This window comes from Salvelinus fontinalis, chromosome 40 (genome assembly GCF_029448725.1).
Source record: "Salvelinus fontinalis isolate EN_2023a chromosome 40, ASM2944872v1, whole genome shotgun sequence".
NCBI lineage: Eukaryota > Metazoa > Chordata > Actinopteri > Salmoniformes > Salmonidae > Salvelinus > Salvelinus fontinalis.
In genome coordinates this window covers 13888450-13903725 of record NC_074704.1, presented here as the reverse complement: position 1 = coordinate 13903725, position 15276 = coordinate 13888450, and the positions used below count along the sequence as shown (strand labels likewise).

General features: G+C 44.4%; 1 long non-coding RNA gene across 1 annotated transcript; it reads left to right on the top strand.

Annotated features, from left to right (window-relative positions):
• The first annotated feature begins 966 nt into the window (after positions 1-966).
• On the top strand, positions 967-8883 carry LOC129839108 (uncharacterized). The gene is made up of 3 exons (XR_008756986.1): positions 967-1259; positions 6661-6752; positions 7248-8883. It is a non-coding gene; the product is annotated as an uncharacterized LOC129839108 (long non-coding RNA).
• The last annotated feature ends 6393 nt before the right edge of the window (positions 8884-15276 follow it).

Sequence of the window (15276 nt, the reverse complement as noted above, 5' to 3'; positions counted from 1 at the left end):
AATAGTCTTACAAGCATTAAAATATATATTGATTGAAAGATAAATGGCATCGACATACAGTTGAATGTAAAATATGAACATGAACATATTGGAGAAACTAGCCAATACAGTACTGTCATAAAGTAACAGTACTGCCATACAGGCCTAATATCACATTTCAAGATATCTTTGTACACAAATTGTTCAATATTTTATCAGTCTGACTTGAAAGATTATACGCAAAATTTTGCTGCATGGCAATACTGTGTTTGGATTCTGAAGGGCATTTATACAAAAGAGGTAGTATAGACACTGTATTAATACCATTATGCATGTGAATCCCATCTACAGCTACCATCTAAGATATTAATTTCCCTCCACAAGGGGGCGTACATGTAACGTTTCCAAAATGGGATAGTATTGTACATGTAACGTTTCCAAAATGGGATAGTATTGTACATGTAACGTTTCCAAAATGGGATAGTATTGTACATGTAACGTTATGCCCCCTTGTGAGTTAATAGTATTGCATGCTGAAGCAGGCTATATAAAGAGGAAGACCTCCATTGACGATTCAGTTCGTTGTAACATTTCGTCTGGACAGGTCACCGTCCTTAGTTAGTTAACGTTAGCAATTTCATTATCACAAAAGTGAGAACTACTCTAGTTTGGAAACTTACGTTAATGAGTGTAAAGCCATGTTGACTTTATGGAAACGATATACAATATATTGGAAAGAATATAGTTCAGGGAAATAATCCAAACCTAGTTGTGCCTAGTTAGGACATAACGTTAGTTAGCTAGATAACGGTCCTGTACTGTACCTCATACAACGCCGACGGTCAAAAACGGCTTTCTAATATGTACGGTAATTAACTATCGTAACGTTATGGAAGCTATTCACAGAAAACCATAATTGTATTCGTTATTCATTATTAGTATGTTATATTATTATATAAATTATTTCGAGACATATTCAGAGCCAAACATCAACCCAACTTAACCTTTTTAACTGTTGTCGCATCCAAACTTGTCACCATCGTTTTCAGTTGTAATTGCGAAGTTCCCGGAAGAAGTCCAGCAACAACGGAGGTTCCTCGATGAACCCACCTTCTAACAAGTTCTTTGAAGAACGTTTTGGGGGTGTTTGGTATAGCTACTTGGTATAGCTACTTGTTAGCTGCTACTTCCGAATTTGAACACGACTTTTTACAACCAAGCAACAATTCTTTTGGACAAAGGACCACTTCGCCAAGATTCTGATGGAAGCTCGTCCAAAAGTAAGAGCTATTTATGATGTTATTCCGTATTTATGTGGAAAAATGTGAACGTATTTGTCCGCCATTATTGCGGCACTAGTCTGGCTGTAACGCACACTGTATGTCTAATAACGTTAATTTTAAAAATCTAACTCAGCGATTGTATTAAGAACTAATTTGTCTTTCAATTGCTGTCCAACCTGTATTTTTTTAGTCAAGTTTATGAATAGCTTTCGATAAGAGTAGGTGCCTTTCCAAGATGGCGCCGGCCAGAATGCATGCCCTGTTGCTACTGATCACATTGTATAACCACGGTTTGTGCTGCTAAATAAAACTTAATAGCGTTTGGTGGTTTATAACGTTATTGCTATTTTTGCCTTGAATCAATGCTGCTGTGTGACTGACTATTGTAGTAAGCTAAGATAAAGCTATATTGTGTTTTCGCTGTAAAACACTTAGAAAATCTGAAATATTGGCTATATTCACATGATCTGTGTCTTTCATCTGCTGTACGCTGTGTATTTTTAATAAATGTTTTATGATGAGTAATTAGCTAATACACGATGGTCTCTGTAGTTATTCTAGTCATTTTAGTGACAGTTGTGATGGGGGCTGCAATTGTAAACTCTGAGTTATATTTTTTATATTTTTTTATTTTTTATTTTACCGTTATTTTACCAGGTAAGTTGACTGAGAACACGTTCTCATTTGCAGCAACGACCTGGGGAATAGTTACAGGGGAGAGGAGGGGGATGAATGAGCCAATTGTAAACTGGGGATTATTAGGTGACCATGATGGTTTGAGGGCCAGATTGGGAATTTAGCCAGGACACTGGGGTTAACACCCCTACTCTTACGATAAGTGCCATGGGATCTTTAATGACCTCAGAGTCAGGACACCCGTTTAACGTCCCATCCGAAAGACGGCACCCTACACAGGGCAGTGACCCCAATCACTGCCCTGGGGCATTGGGATATTTTTTAGACCAGAGGAAAGAGTGCCTCCTACTGGCCCTCCAACACCACTTCCAGCAGCATCTGGTCTCCCATCCAGGGACTGACCAGGACCAACCCTGCTTAGCTTCAGAAGCAAGCCAGCAGTGGTATGCAGGGTGGTATGCTGCTGGCTTATACCTGAAATATGCACAGTTTTCTAACAAAACCTATGCTATACAATAAATATGTTATCAGACTGTCATCTGATGAGGTTGTTTCTTGGTTAGTGGCTATTTATATCTTAATTTGGTCGAATTTGTGATAGCTACTGATGCAGTAAGAAAATGGTGGAGTATGAGAGTGGTGTCTTTTGCCAACGTGGTTAGCTAATAGATTTACATATTGTGTCTTCCCTGTAAAACATTTTAATAATCAGAGATGATGGCTTGAATCACAAGATCTGTATCTTTCATTTGGTGTCTTGGACTTGTGATTTCATGAACATTATATTTTATGATATCCCTGTAACTTTAGGCTAGGCTATGCTAGTCAGCTTTTGTGATGGGGGTGCTCCCGGATCCGGGTTTGTGAGGCGTTAGAGGTTAATACAAATTATTTAGTGAAACTGTTAAAAAATGGTATATGGCATATTAGGCTATTGTTATCATATAGAAACATCATGGAATATTGTACATCATATTAAATATATTACTCTATTGTTATCATATAGAAACATCATGGAATATTGTACATCATATTAGCATCAACATACATTATTGTTTCATTCAATTTCACATAAGGATATTTAATATTTAAAAGTACAGAAGTCAGAACCCATCACCTGCTATGTAAAAGAGACAGAAGAATGCACAATGGTCAATGCTATCTGGGATCCTTGGGACATCCCTACCCTAAACCCTAACCTTAACCATTTTAAATGTCAACTTCAATGGGCTAAGGACGTCCCAAGGATGTATCTCTACCTGAAAATACATGATCTAAGTGATTGATAGTTGGTATTTTAACGGCAGTCTAAGTCGTCCTCCTCCTCAGACGAGGAGAGGCGAGAAGGATCAGAGGACCAATACGCAGCGTGGTAATTTTCCATAATGAATTTAATCAACACAAAACAATACACTATACAAAATAACATACCGTCACAGTCCTAGCTGGTGCAGAACACAAACACAGAGACAGGAAACAACCACCCACAATCCCCAACGCAAAACAAGCCACCTATATATGATTCTCAATCAGGGACAACGATTGACAGCTGTCTCTGATTGAGAACCATATCAGGCTGAACATAGAAACAGACGAACTAGACACACAACATAGAATTCCCACCAAGCTCACGTCCTGACCAACACTAAACAAGCAAAACACATAAGAACTCTGGTCAGGACGTTACAGTACCCCCCCCCCCCCCCCCCCCCCCCCCCCCCCGAGGTGCGGACTCCGAACGCACCCCTAAAACTCAAGGGGAGGGTCTGGGTGGGCATCTGTCCGCGGTGGCGGCTCCGGCGGTGGACGAGGACACCACTCCACCACTGTCTTTGTCCCCCTCCTTAGCGTCCTTTGAGTGGCGACCCTCGCCCACGACCTTGGCCTAAGAATCCTCCCCAAGGCCCCCACATGATTTAGGAGGTAGCTCAGGACAGAGAGGTAGCTCAGGACAGAGAGGTAGCTCAGGACAGAGAGGTAGCTCAGGACAGAGAGGTAGCTCAGGACAGAGAGGTAGCTCAGGACAGAGAGGTAGCTCAGGACAGAGAGGTAGCTCAGGACAGAGAGGTAGCTCAGGACTGGGTGGCAGCTCAGGACTGGGTGGCAGCTCAGGACTGGGTGGCAGCTCAGGACTGGGTGGCAGCTCAGGACTGGGTGGCAGCTCATGACTGGAGGGCAGCTCATGACTGGAGGGCGTCTCTGGCGGCTCCTGACTGGCTGGCGTCTCTGGCGGCTCCTGACTGGCTGGCGTCTCTGGCGGCTCCTGACTGGCTGGCGGCTCCTGACTGGCTGGCGGCTCCTGACTGGCTGGCGTCTCTGGCGGCTCCTGACTGGCTGGCGTCTCTGGCGGCTCCTGACTGGCTGGCGGCTCTGGCGGCTCCTGACTGGCTGGCGGCTCTGGCGGCTCCTGACTGGCTGGCGTCTCTGGCGGCTCCTGACTGGCTGGCGGCTCTGGCGGCTCCTGACTGGCTGGCGGCTCCTGACTGGCTGGCGTCTCAGGCGGCTCCTGACTGGCTGGCGGCTCTGGCGGCTCCTGACTGGCTGGCGTCTCTGGCGGCTCCTGACTGGCTGGCGTCTCTGGCGGCTCCTGACTGGCTGGCGGCTCCTGACTGGCTGGCGTCTCTGGCGGCTCCTGACTGGCTGGCGTCTCTGGCGGCTCCTGACTGGCTGGCGTCTCTGGCGGCTCCTGACTGGCTGGCGTCTCTGGCGGCTCCTGACTGGCTGGCGTCTCTGGCGGCTCCTGACTGGCTGGCGTCTCTGGCGGCTCCTGACTGGCTGGCGGCTCCTGACTGGCTGGCGTCTCAGGCGGCTCCTGACTGGCTGGCGGCTCTGGCGGCTCCTGACTGGCTGGCGGCTCTGGCGGCTCCTGACTGGCTGGCGGCTCTGGCGGCTCCTGACTGGCTGGCGGCTCTGGCGGCTCCTGACTGGCTGGCGGCTCTGGCGGCTCCTGACTGGCGGCTCTGGCGGCTCCTGCCTGGCTGGCGGCTCTGGCGGCTCCTGACTGGCTGGCGGCTCCTGACTGGCTGGCGGCTCTGGCGGTTCCTGACTGACGGACGGCTCTAATGGAACGGGACAGACGGGCGGCTCAGACGGCGCTGGGCAGACGGACGGCTCAGACGGCGCTGGGCAGACGGACGGCTCAGATGGCGCTGGGCAGACGGACGGCTCAGACGGCGCTGGGCAGACGGACGGCTCAGACGGCGCTGGGCAGACGGGCGGCTCAGACGGCGCTGGGCAGACGGACGGCTCAGACGGCGCTGGGCAGACGGACGGCTCAGACGGCGCTGGGCAGACGGACGGCTCAGACGGCGCTGGGCAGACGAGCAGTGCAGGCAGCTCAGACGGCGCTGGGCAGACGATCAGTACAGGCGGCGTTGGGCAGACGGCCGACTCTGACCTGCTGAGGCACACAGTAGGCCTGGTGCGTGGTGCCGGAACTGGTGGTACCGGGCTGGAGACACGCACCACAGGGAGAGTACGTGGAGGAGGAACAGGGCTCTGGAGACGCACTGGAAACCTGGTGCGTGGTGTTGGCACTGGTGGTACTGGGCTGGGGCGGGAAGGTAGCGCCGGATATACCGGACCGTGCAGGCGTACTGGCTCCCTTGAGCACTGAGCCGGCCCAACCTTACCTGGTTGCATGCTCCCCGTAGCCCGTCCAGTGCGGGGAGGTGGAATAACCCGCACTGGGCTGTGTTGGCGAACCGGGGACACCACGCGTAAGGCTGGTGCCATGTACACCGGCCCGAGGAGACGTACTGGAGGCCAGATATGTAGAGCCGGCTTCATGGCACTTGGCTCAATGCTCACTCTAGCCCGCCCAGTGCGGGGAGGTGGAATAACCCGCACCGGGCTATGCACCCGTACAGGAGACACCGTGCGCTCTTCCGCATAACACGGTGTCTGCCCGTACTCCTGCTCTCCACGGTAAGCATGGGAAGTGGGCGCAGGTTTCCTACCTGCCCTCGCCACACTACCCTTTAGCCACCTCCCAAGAAAAATTTGGGGTGTCTTCACGGGCTTCCAGCCCCGCTTCCGTGCTGCCTCCTTAGACCACCGCTCCTGGGCTTTAGCTGCCTCCATCTCTTCCCGAGAGCGGCGATATTCTCCAACCTTGGCCCAGGGTCCTTCTCCGTTAAATATTTGCTCCCATGACCATTCCTCCTGGTACCGCTGCTGCTGTCGCTGCTGCCCGTTGCCACGCTGCTTGATCCTTGTTTGGTGGGTGGTTCTGTAACGGCAGTCTAAGTCGTCCTCCTCCTCAGACGAGGAGAGGCGAGAAGGATCAGAGGACCAATACGCAGCGTGGTAATTTTCCATAATGAATTTAATCAACACAAAACAATGCACTATACAAAATAACAAAAGAACATACCGTCACAGTCCTAGCTGGTGCAGAACACAAACACAGAGACAGAAAACAACCACCCACAATCCCCAACACAAAACAAGCCACCTATATATGATTCTCAATCAGGGACAACGATTGACAGCTGTCTCTGATTGAGAACCATATCCGGCTGAACATAGAAACAGACGAACTAGACACACAACATAGAATTCCCACCCAGCTCACGTCCTGACCAACACTAAACAAGCAAAACACATAAGAACTCTGGTCAGGACGTTACAGGTATTCAGCAGTCATAAAGCCTTATTTACATTAATGAACTACTAAAATAGTGATTTTGTCAGACATCATAGACAGCAGCTCTACACTTTATTGACTGACTGATCCATTCATCCTTCCATCCCTCCTCAGCCTTCCTCTCCTCTGAAGACCCAGTGAGGGTGGAGCTCAGTCAGAGAGCTGTTGAGGGACTGGTTAGGAAGAACACTTCTACAGCCAGAGAGGTGAGAGGTCACACATGGTTTAGATGGCAAATATTTATGTCCCCTTAGTGGTTCATCACATAAGCAAAAGGGAATATGTTCCATCATCCATGTTAATTTACATTGGTGCAAATTATCCCTTGATATTGGTGTAATTTCTCACCTCTTTTGGCTGTATGAAAGTTAATTTCCCCTCAGGCACATGCATTTGTTCTTTGATATTATGAAGGTAATTTGTGTCAAATGTACTTTTCCCCACTCATTCACCCCATCTCTTTACATTGCTTATGCATATTCGAAGGCCAGACTCAAATTCCGAACACAATGCCCATCCTGGCAGATCTAAATCTAATGCAGCACATCGTGACTTTTGTGCATCCAGACCTAAGGCAGCTTGGAGTGATCAGATGACACATGTCACATTTAGGTGCCAGTTGTAACTGAGGCTGTAGATGCTCCACATCCATTACTTTGAGTGTTTTATTTAATATGACTAAATGTGTTTCTGTGTTGCAGGGTTAGTCAAGAAAGGGAACGGCAAGGCCACAGAACATGACATAAGCAGAGCTGTGGGAGACCACCTCAAGCCCCTGGTAGAGCCGGGGGTGGTGTTTACCACTCCACCAGCAGAGCTGTGGGAGACCACCTCAAGCCCCTGGTAGAGCCGGGGGTGGTGTTTACCACTCTACCAGCAGAGCTGTGGGAGACCACCTCAAGCCCCTGGTAGAGTCGGGGGTGGTGTTTACCACTCTACCAGCAGAGCTGTGGGAGACCACCTCAAGCCCCTGGTAGAGCCGAGGGTGGTGTTTACCACTCCACCACTCCTTCAGCAGGCTGGAAAAGTGATACTGTTTTTCATACTAAGAGGTACCAAGAGTCTGTTGATTGGTCATTGGGTTCATCATTGGGTTCATTTGTTGAAATCAAATCAAGCTTTATTTATACAGCACATTTCAGACATGATGCAACAATGGCTTCACAGGAAAAACCAATGAAAATAAACAGAAATATTTAGTACACATCAAACAGAAGACTAACAACTGAAAGACTAATGAACATTCTAAGGAAATGCCATTGATTAAAATATTAATTGGATGCAATATCCAACTCAAAATACAAGCTTGTTTTTTAGGAGGGGCTCTGATAAACACTATGGGGGTGTCCACTGAAAATTGACAAGTAACAACAACTGGGACCTAAAAGACACCCATCATGAGACCCACTAAATCTGCCCAAGAAGAGGCAAACAAAAGAAAAACCCACACCAAACTTAAAGACAGGAAGCAAACCAAACAGGTGGAGCAACTAAAGGTGTTCACTCTCCACATCTATCAAGACAACTAGAGCACTGGGCCAGACACTCTTAAATAGAACCTGGACCAGCTCAGGTGAAACACCTTACCACTAACGAGATGGACAAGCCAGCACAGGTGTAACACATACTGACTAACGAGGTGACACCAATCAGTGCGTCCTACGTGCTAAAGTCCAACCTCAAAACAGAAATGGAAAAACCAAAGCCTGCAACACCTTCCCCCTTAAGACAAATATATCCTATTTTTCCCCCCCACTAGCTTCTAGAACTCTCGTCCCCTTGGAACAAAATCAATTGTGAACTGCCCACCCTTGATATGAAAAAAATATGAGGTGATTTGAGTCAATTCACTTAATGGTGAGGCATGGAACAATAAAACATGTATCTTTTGTCAGGCTGAATGTTTGAAATGTGAGGTGATTTGAGTCATGCTTCTTCAGTAGTGGAATAAAGACAATTAGCACTTGAATGTTGTCAAGAAATACTGGAGTGATTGATGTCAGATTGTTAATAAAATTGATTATAGACCAATTTATTATACTGCTTTCATGTGTGTATATACACAAACATCTGCAACAATTATCATATTACATGTATTTTTTTAAACAAGCAGCTTTTTCAACTTGTAGAAAACAGCTGGCTACATTTTGAAGTGTTGCATTTTGATTAAAGTGGGTCACCAACGCAGTAAGTGTAACACAGCTCTTTTTTTGTTAGTCACTTTTTGTTAAATAATACTCTTTCAATTCAGAGCCTGGATTTTCCCCTGAGGCTAATATCCATATCATGCTGCAATCAATTGAACAGGGCAAACGATAAGGTAGAACATCATTAAAATACTCCTACTACAATGTTAAAACATTCTACATTGTGACATCATTAAAATACTCCTACTACAATGTTAAAACATTCTACATTGTGACATTATTTCATTGATATCATGAAACAACTCCTTCATGTATTTTCTGATGTTTGATCAGAGATCTTTTACCAGAGTATCTCTTGTCACATTGATTACAGCGATCAGATTTCTCTCCTGTGTGTGTTCTCTGGTGTATTTTAAGTTCTGATGAAGATGTGCAACCTTTCCCACAGTCAGAGCAGCAATGAGATTTCTTCCCTGTGGGTCTCTGCTGGTGTTTCTTGAGTTGTTTTGACGTGGAGAGACTCTGCTCTGCCTCGTCAGCATCATGAGGTTGTTGAGGCCCCCCAGAGGATCCACGATAGTCACGTCTCTCTCCTGTGTGAACAAAAAGTCAGACAGATGGTTTAAAGGCCCACAACAGCAAAAATCCACTGCAAAAAGGTGATGCCAACAGCGTAGCCATGATGTTGTACAAACAATGACGTCTGTAATGAATGGTGATTATTTGACATTTGTCTTAAGACAGTCAAGTGAACAACGATAGTCATATTTTGTTTTCACATTAGTAGTAACATCGACGATTGTATGCTAGAAATACGTTTTTGAAGTTGTTGAAATCCTAAGCAGTGTGCCAGACAACTTTTGGTCTCCAATATTGGCACCTTTCTGTGGGTCTATGTTGTTGTTAGGTGAAGTTATGGGTCCTACAGTAGGTCTATGTTATTGTTAGGTGAAGTTATAGGTCCTACAGTAGGTCTATGGTATAACTAGCGGTTTCCGCATTAGCATGGAGGAGTTTCTGAAACCAAATTGCGTTTTAGCAAACAGAGGGCAGAGAGCGATGCAGAGAGCGATGCACCTATTTGGGGGTGTCTGATAGTATTTATGCACCACGACTAATGATTTGTGGAGCTTCTCAAAGTAATTGTTTCTTCACCTCAAACAGCAAGTAAACAAAGTCTTACTTAAATCAAATGGCGAATGACATTAGTTCCTCAAAGTATTTGTAAAATATTTCCAGCTCTCAGTCTTGATAACCACTCGACATGAAAGGGAAAAATGTAATGCTCTGATCCAGTGGAAATGTCATTAAATACCTGATTACTTCTTATCCCTTACACAAATAGCCGACAGCTGTGTCTGTCCCAAACTCACTGGCCGGGAAACTCTCAGGGCCCAGAATATTTTATATCAAGTTTTGGACCAACAGGTGATAGAACTTGAAATAGTGTATCAACTATGTAGATAGACCATCACAATGTGATTTCACAATGTGATTTATTTTTATCTGGATATTTTCTAGCCATTTTATTTGTTGGCTTTATGTATGCTATTTTTACATAGTTGGCAATGGCAATAAAAGTTTAGATTTGTATAATTTTAATTTAGATTTATATAGAATATAGATTAATCACAGATAATGAATATGAGAAACAAAGACTATTAAAATTACTATTATAAATTAAATGAAACTGTTCCAGTAAAATGTGAATATGAAAGTCATAACTGGCACCAGATCAGTAGAAATGGTAAGATAAATTGGCACCAAATGGAAAAGGTTGCCGGCTGCTGTTGTAGCCTATTATTGGAAACTTCAGGAGCATAACGTCAGAATTTACGAAGGCCAGAAGCAGCAGGAGGAGGAAGAGTATTTTTCTTATGGTTAGGCTATCTTGATCTCTGGTTCCCTCCAGTCATTTGTGTGTCTCAATTATTTAATAAAAACGGGTGATTCCTATGTTGATGATGTAAAGAATGTTTGCTGCTCTGTGGTATGTAATGAGGAGCAACCAGACGCTGCACGAATTTATGAAACCGCTTATTCCAGTTACTAATAAGCATGCACCCATTACGAAAATGACTGTAAAAGCTGTTAAATCCCAGTGGATTGAAGAGGAATTGAAAAATGGTATGGTTGAGAAGGATGAGGCAAAAGGAATGGCAAATAAGTCTGGCTGTACAACCGATTGGCAAACGTCCTGCAAATTGAGAAATCATGTGACTAAACTGAATAAAATTTAAAAAATAAAACACAATGAAACAAAGATAAATGACACAAAGAATGATAGTAAAAAGCTTTGGAGAACCTTACATACAATTTTGGGAAAAAATTAACTGAATCAGATGGCTCATTCATCACAAAGCTCACTACTTTTATGATTTTTTCCATTGGCAAGATTAGTAAACTTAGGCATGACATACCAGCAGCAAACGCTGACACTACACATCCAAGTATATCTGACCAAATTATGAAAGACAAGCATTGTAATTTAGAATTCCATAAAGTCAGTGTGGAAGAGGTGAAACAATTATTGTTGTCTATCAACAATGACAAGCCACCGGGGTCTGACAATCTAGATGGAAAATTACTGAGGATAATAGCGGACTATATTGCCACTCCTATTTTCCGTATCTTTAATTTAAGCCTAGTAGAGAGCGTGTGCCCTCGGCCTGGAGGGAAGCTAAAGTCATTCGACATGCGCTATGCTCTGCATAGTTAGCTCCAGGCAAAATGTTGCACTTATTCAGCCATTCTGTGACCAAAAACAAGCTACATATGGACAGTACCAAAATAAACTGACTCTGGAAATGACAAAGCGCCTCGTAACCTTGCTGGAAATGGGACAAACGGACCCCTTCTGTGGTAACAGACTGGGACGATTTGTTGTCAAATCAAATTCCCAGGAACGGGGTTCAAATGAACCACAGAGATAATGTGGGATAATTACATGGCCGTGCCCAACCCTGCTTGCTCCCTCGACTCCACTACCAACCACCAATCTCCAACAGAGCCCTTAACCTGTATCACTAGACACTTCATAGTGAACTACAGGTAGGAATCAGCAACGAATCCTAATAATGAGCCACATATGGGAGGGGTAACCCTTTGTGGACAAATCTCTCAACGTATTACTGCTACCCTGGGGAGATTGATATACCCCTTGAACACTGGCTCCGACCCTCGTCAGATGAGGCAGGGCTTGCAAACTATTACAGACTACAAAGGGTAGCAAAGCCGATAGCTGCCCAGTGACACGAGCCTACAAGACAAGCTAAATTACTTCTATGCTCGCTTCGAGGAAAGTAACACTGAAACATGCATGACAGCATCAGCTTTTCCGGACGACTTTGTGATCACGCTCTCCGCAGCCGATGTGAGTAAGACCTTAAAACAGGTTAACATTCACAAGGCCACAGGGCCCAACGGATTACCAGGACATGTACTCCAAGCATGCGCTCACCAACTGGCAAGGGTCTTCACTGACATTTTCATACCCTGTCTGAGTCTGTAATACCAAGATATTTCAAGCAGACCACTATAGTGTTCTTGGGCACAAGGACTAAGGTAACCTGCCTAAATGACTACCGACCCGTAGCACTCACATCTGTAGCCATGAAGTGCTTTGAAAGGCTGGTCATGGCTCACATCAACACCATTATTCCAGAAACCCTAGACCCATTCCAATTTGCATACCGCCCCAACAGATCCACAGATGATGCAATCTCTATTGCACTCCACACTGCACTTTCCCACCTGTATAAAAGGAACACCCATGTGAGAATGCTATTCATCGACTACAGCTCAGCGTTCAACACCATAGCGCCCTCAAAGCTCATCACTAAGCTAAGGACCCTGGGACTAAACACTGAGCACGCCCCCATTCTCGTCGAAGGGGTTGTAGTTGAGCAGTTGAAAGCTTCAAGTTCCTTGGTATCCACATCCTTGGTGTCCACATTATAGGCTTAGTTAACTGGTGAACTGTTGAAATCATGGAAACATAATCACGATTCTAATTCTAGATTTGGAATAGAATGTGCAGCACCTTGAATATATTGTTGTTTGAGTACCAATTAATAAACCAGGGAGGAATTACTGACAGAGTAGGAGCATGGTGGAGACATCCAAGAGAGGGAAATCAGGAAGGGAAATGACAGCAAGTAGTGCAGACGAAAGGGATAACAAATTGGTGAAGCAACATATGTGCTGGAATGAGAACAATATAGATGGAATGACAACAATATAGATGCTACTTTGAAAACACAAACTCTCACAGCAAAGAGCGAGGGAGTCCAGGGATGACTGGAGGAGCAATGGAGGAAGCATTGTGCATTTCTCTTGGCGTGAGTACAGTTGTTGAGACTGCGTGGAGGATGGTGAAGAACAGTCACTTTAACTCTACCTACATGTACATATTACCTTAACTAACCGGTGACCCCGCACATTGACTCTGTACAGTTGGTGAGACTGAGTGGACGATGGTGAAGAACAGTGGAGTGAAAAGGGCTAAAGTTGGTAATGAACAGCAGTTTAGGGTCTGAGTGAGAATTATCAGCAAGGATGTTTTTGTGGGTGACCTGTTAATGGTCTCAAAGATGGTGAAGGATGAATTGGGTAAAGTGGAATCGGTTCGAGTGACCAGGAGCGGTATGATACTATTGTGTGTCAACAGCGCAAAAGGAGAAAGCTTTTAGGTTAACCTTTCTGGGGCAGCCGACAACATTCCGCTGAAAAGGCAGCGTGCGAAATTCAAAATAATTTTTTTGAAATATGTAACTCACACATTAACAAGTCCAATACAGCAAATAAAAGATAAACATCTTGTTAACCTCTAACGCCTCACAAACCCGGATCCAGGAGCACCCCCATCAAAAAAGCTGACTAGCATAGCCTAGCCTAAAGCCACAGGGATATCATATAATAAAATGTTCATGAAATCACAAGTCCAAGACACCAAATGAAAGATACACATCTTGTGAATCAAGCCATCATTTCTGATTTTTAAAATGTTTTACAGGGAAGACCCAATATGTAAATCTATTAGCTACCCACGTTAGCAAAAGACACCACTTCTTTACTCCACCCTTTTTTTACTCTATCAGTAGCTATCACAAATTTGACCAAATAAAGATATAAATAGCCACTAACCAAGAAACAACCTCATCAGATGACAGTCTGATAGCATATTTATTGTATAGCATATGTTTTGTTAGAAAAATGTGCATATTTGAGGTATAAATCAGAGTTTACCATTGCAGCCACCATCACAACTATCACCAAAGCGACTAGAATAACTACAGAGACCATCGTGTATTAGCTAATTACTCATCATAAAACATTTCTTAAAAATACACAGCGTACAGCAGATGAAAGACACAGATCTTGTGAATCCAGACAATATTTCAGATTTTCTAAGTGTTTTACAGCGAAAACACATTATAGCGTTATATTAGCTTACCACAATAGCAAACATCACAACAGCATTGATTCAAGGCAAAAATAGCGATAACGTATAAACCACCAAAATATATTAATTTTTTCACTAACCTTCTCAGAATTCTTCAGATGACAGTCCTATAACATCATATTACACAATGCATAAAGAGTTTGTTCGAAAATGTGCATATTTAGCGGCACAAATCGTGCTTATACATTGAGAAGTGTCCAAAACCTCAAGCAATCTGTCCGGCGCCATCTTGGAGAGGCACCTATTCTAATTGAAAACTATTCATAAACTTGACTAAAAAAATACAGGTTGGACCGCAATTGAAAGACAAATTAGTTCTTAATGCAATCGCTGGGTTACATTTTTAAAATTAACGTTACTGCGCTAAAGCGAGACCGCACCATAATTCATGGCGGAATTATTATTTGACATTTGTCAACATAAGTACGAATTAACAGCATAAAGACTGCTTACTATTTGTTGAGCTTCCATCAGAATCTTGGGCAAGGTGTCCTTTCTCCAGAACAATCGTCTTTTGGCTGAAAGATGTCCTCTTGTCCTGTCGAATTAGCCGCTAACGTTAGCCACCCAATGGAGAGGAGTCCAACTCGCGAAAGCGCGTGACAAAGAAATCCAGGAAAATCGCAATAAACTGATATAAACTGCTATAAATCGGTTTAAATTAACTACCTTATGATGTCTTTAACAACTGTAACGAATAAAAACATGACCGTAGATACAGAACTGCTAAAACGAAAGCTTTGCAGGAGGCCATAGCGATGTCCCTGATGCGCCAGGCGCACCGTTGAAAAGGACGGTACTTCCGTTCCACGGTCTTATACACTGCTCAAAAAAATAAAGGGAACACTTAAACAACACAATGTAACCCCAAGTCAATCACACTTCTGTGGAATCAAACTGTCCACTTAGGAAGCAACACTGATTGACAATAAATTTCACATGCTGTTGTGCAAATGGAATAGACAAAAGGTGGAAATTATAGGCAATTAGCAAGACACCCCCAAAAAAGGAGTGATTCTGCAGGTGGTGATCACAGACCACTTCTCAGTTCCTATGCTTCCTGGCTGGTGTTTTGGTCACTTTTGAATGCTGGCGGTGTTCTCACTCTAGTGGTAGCAT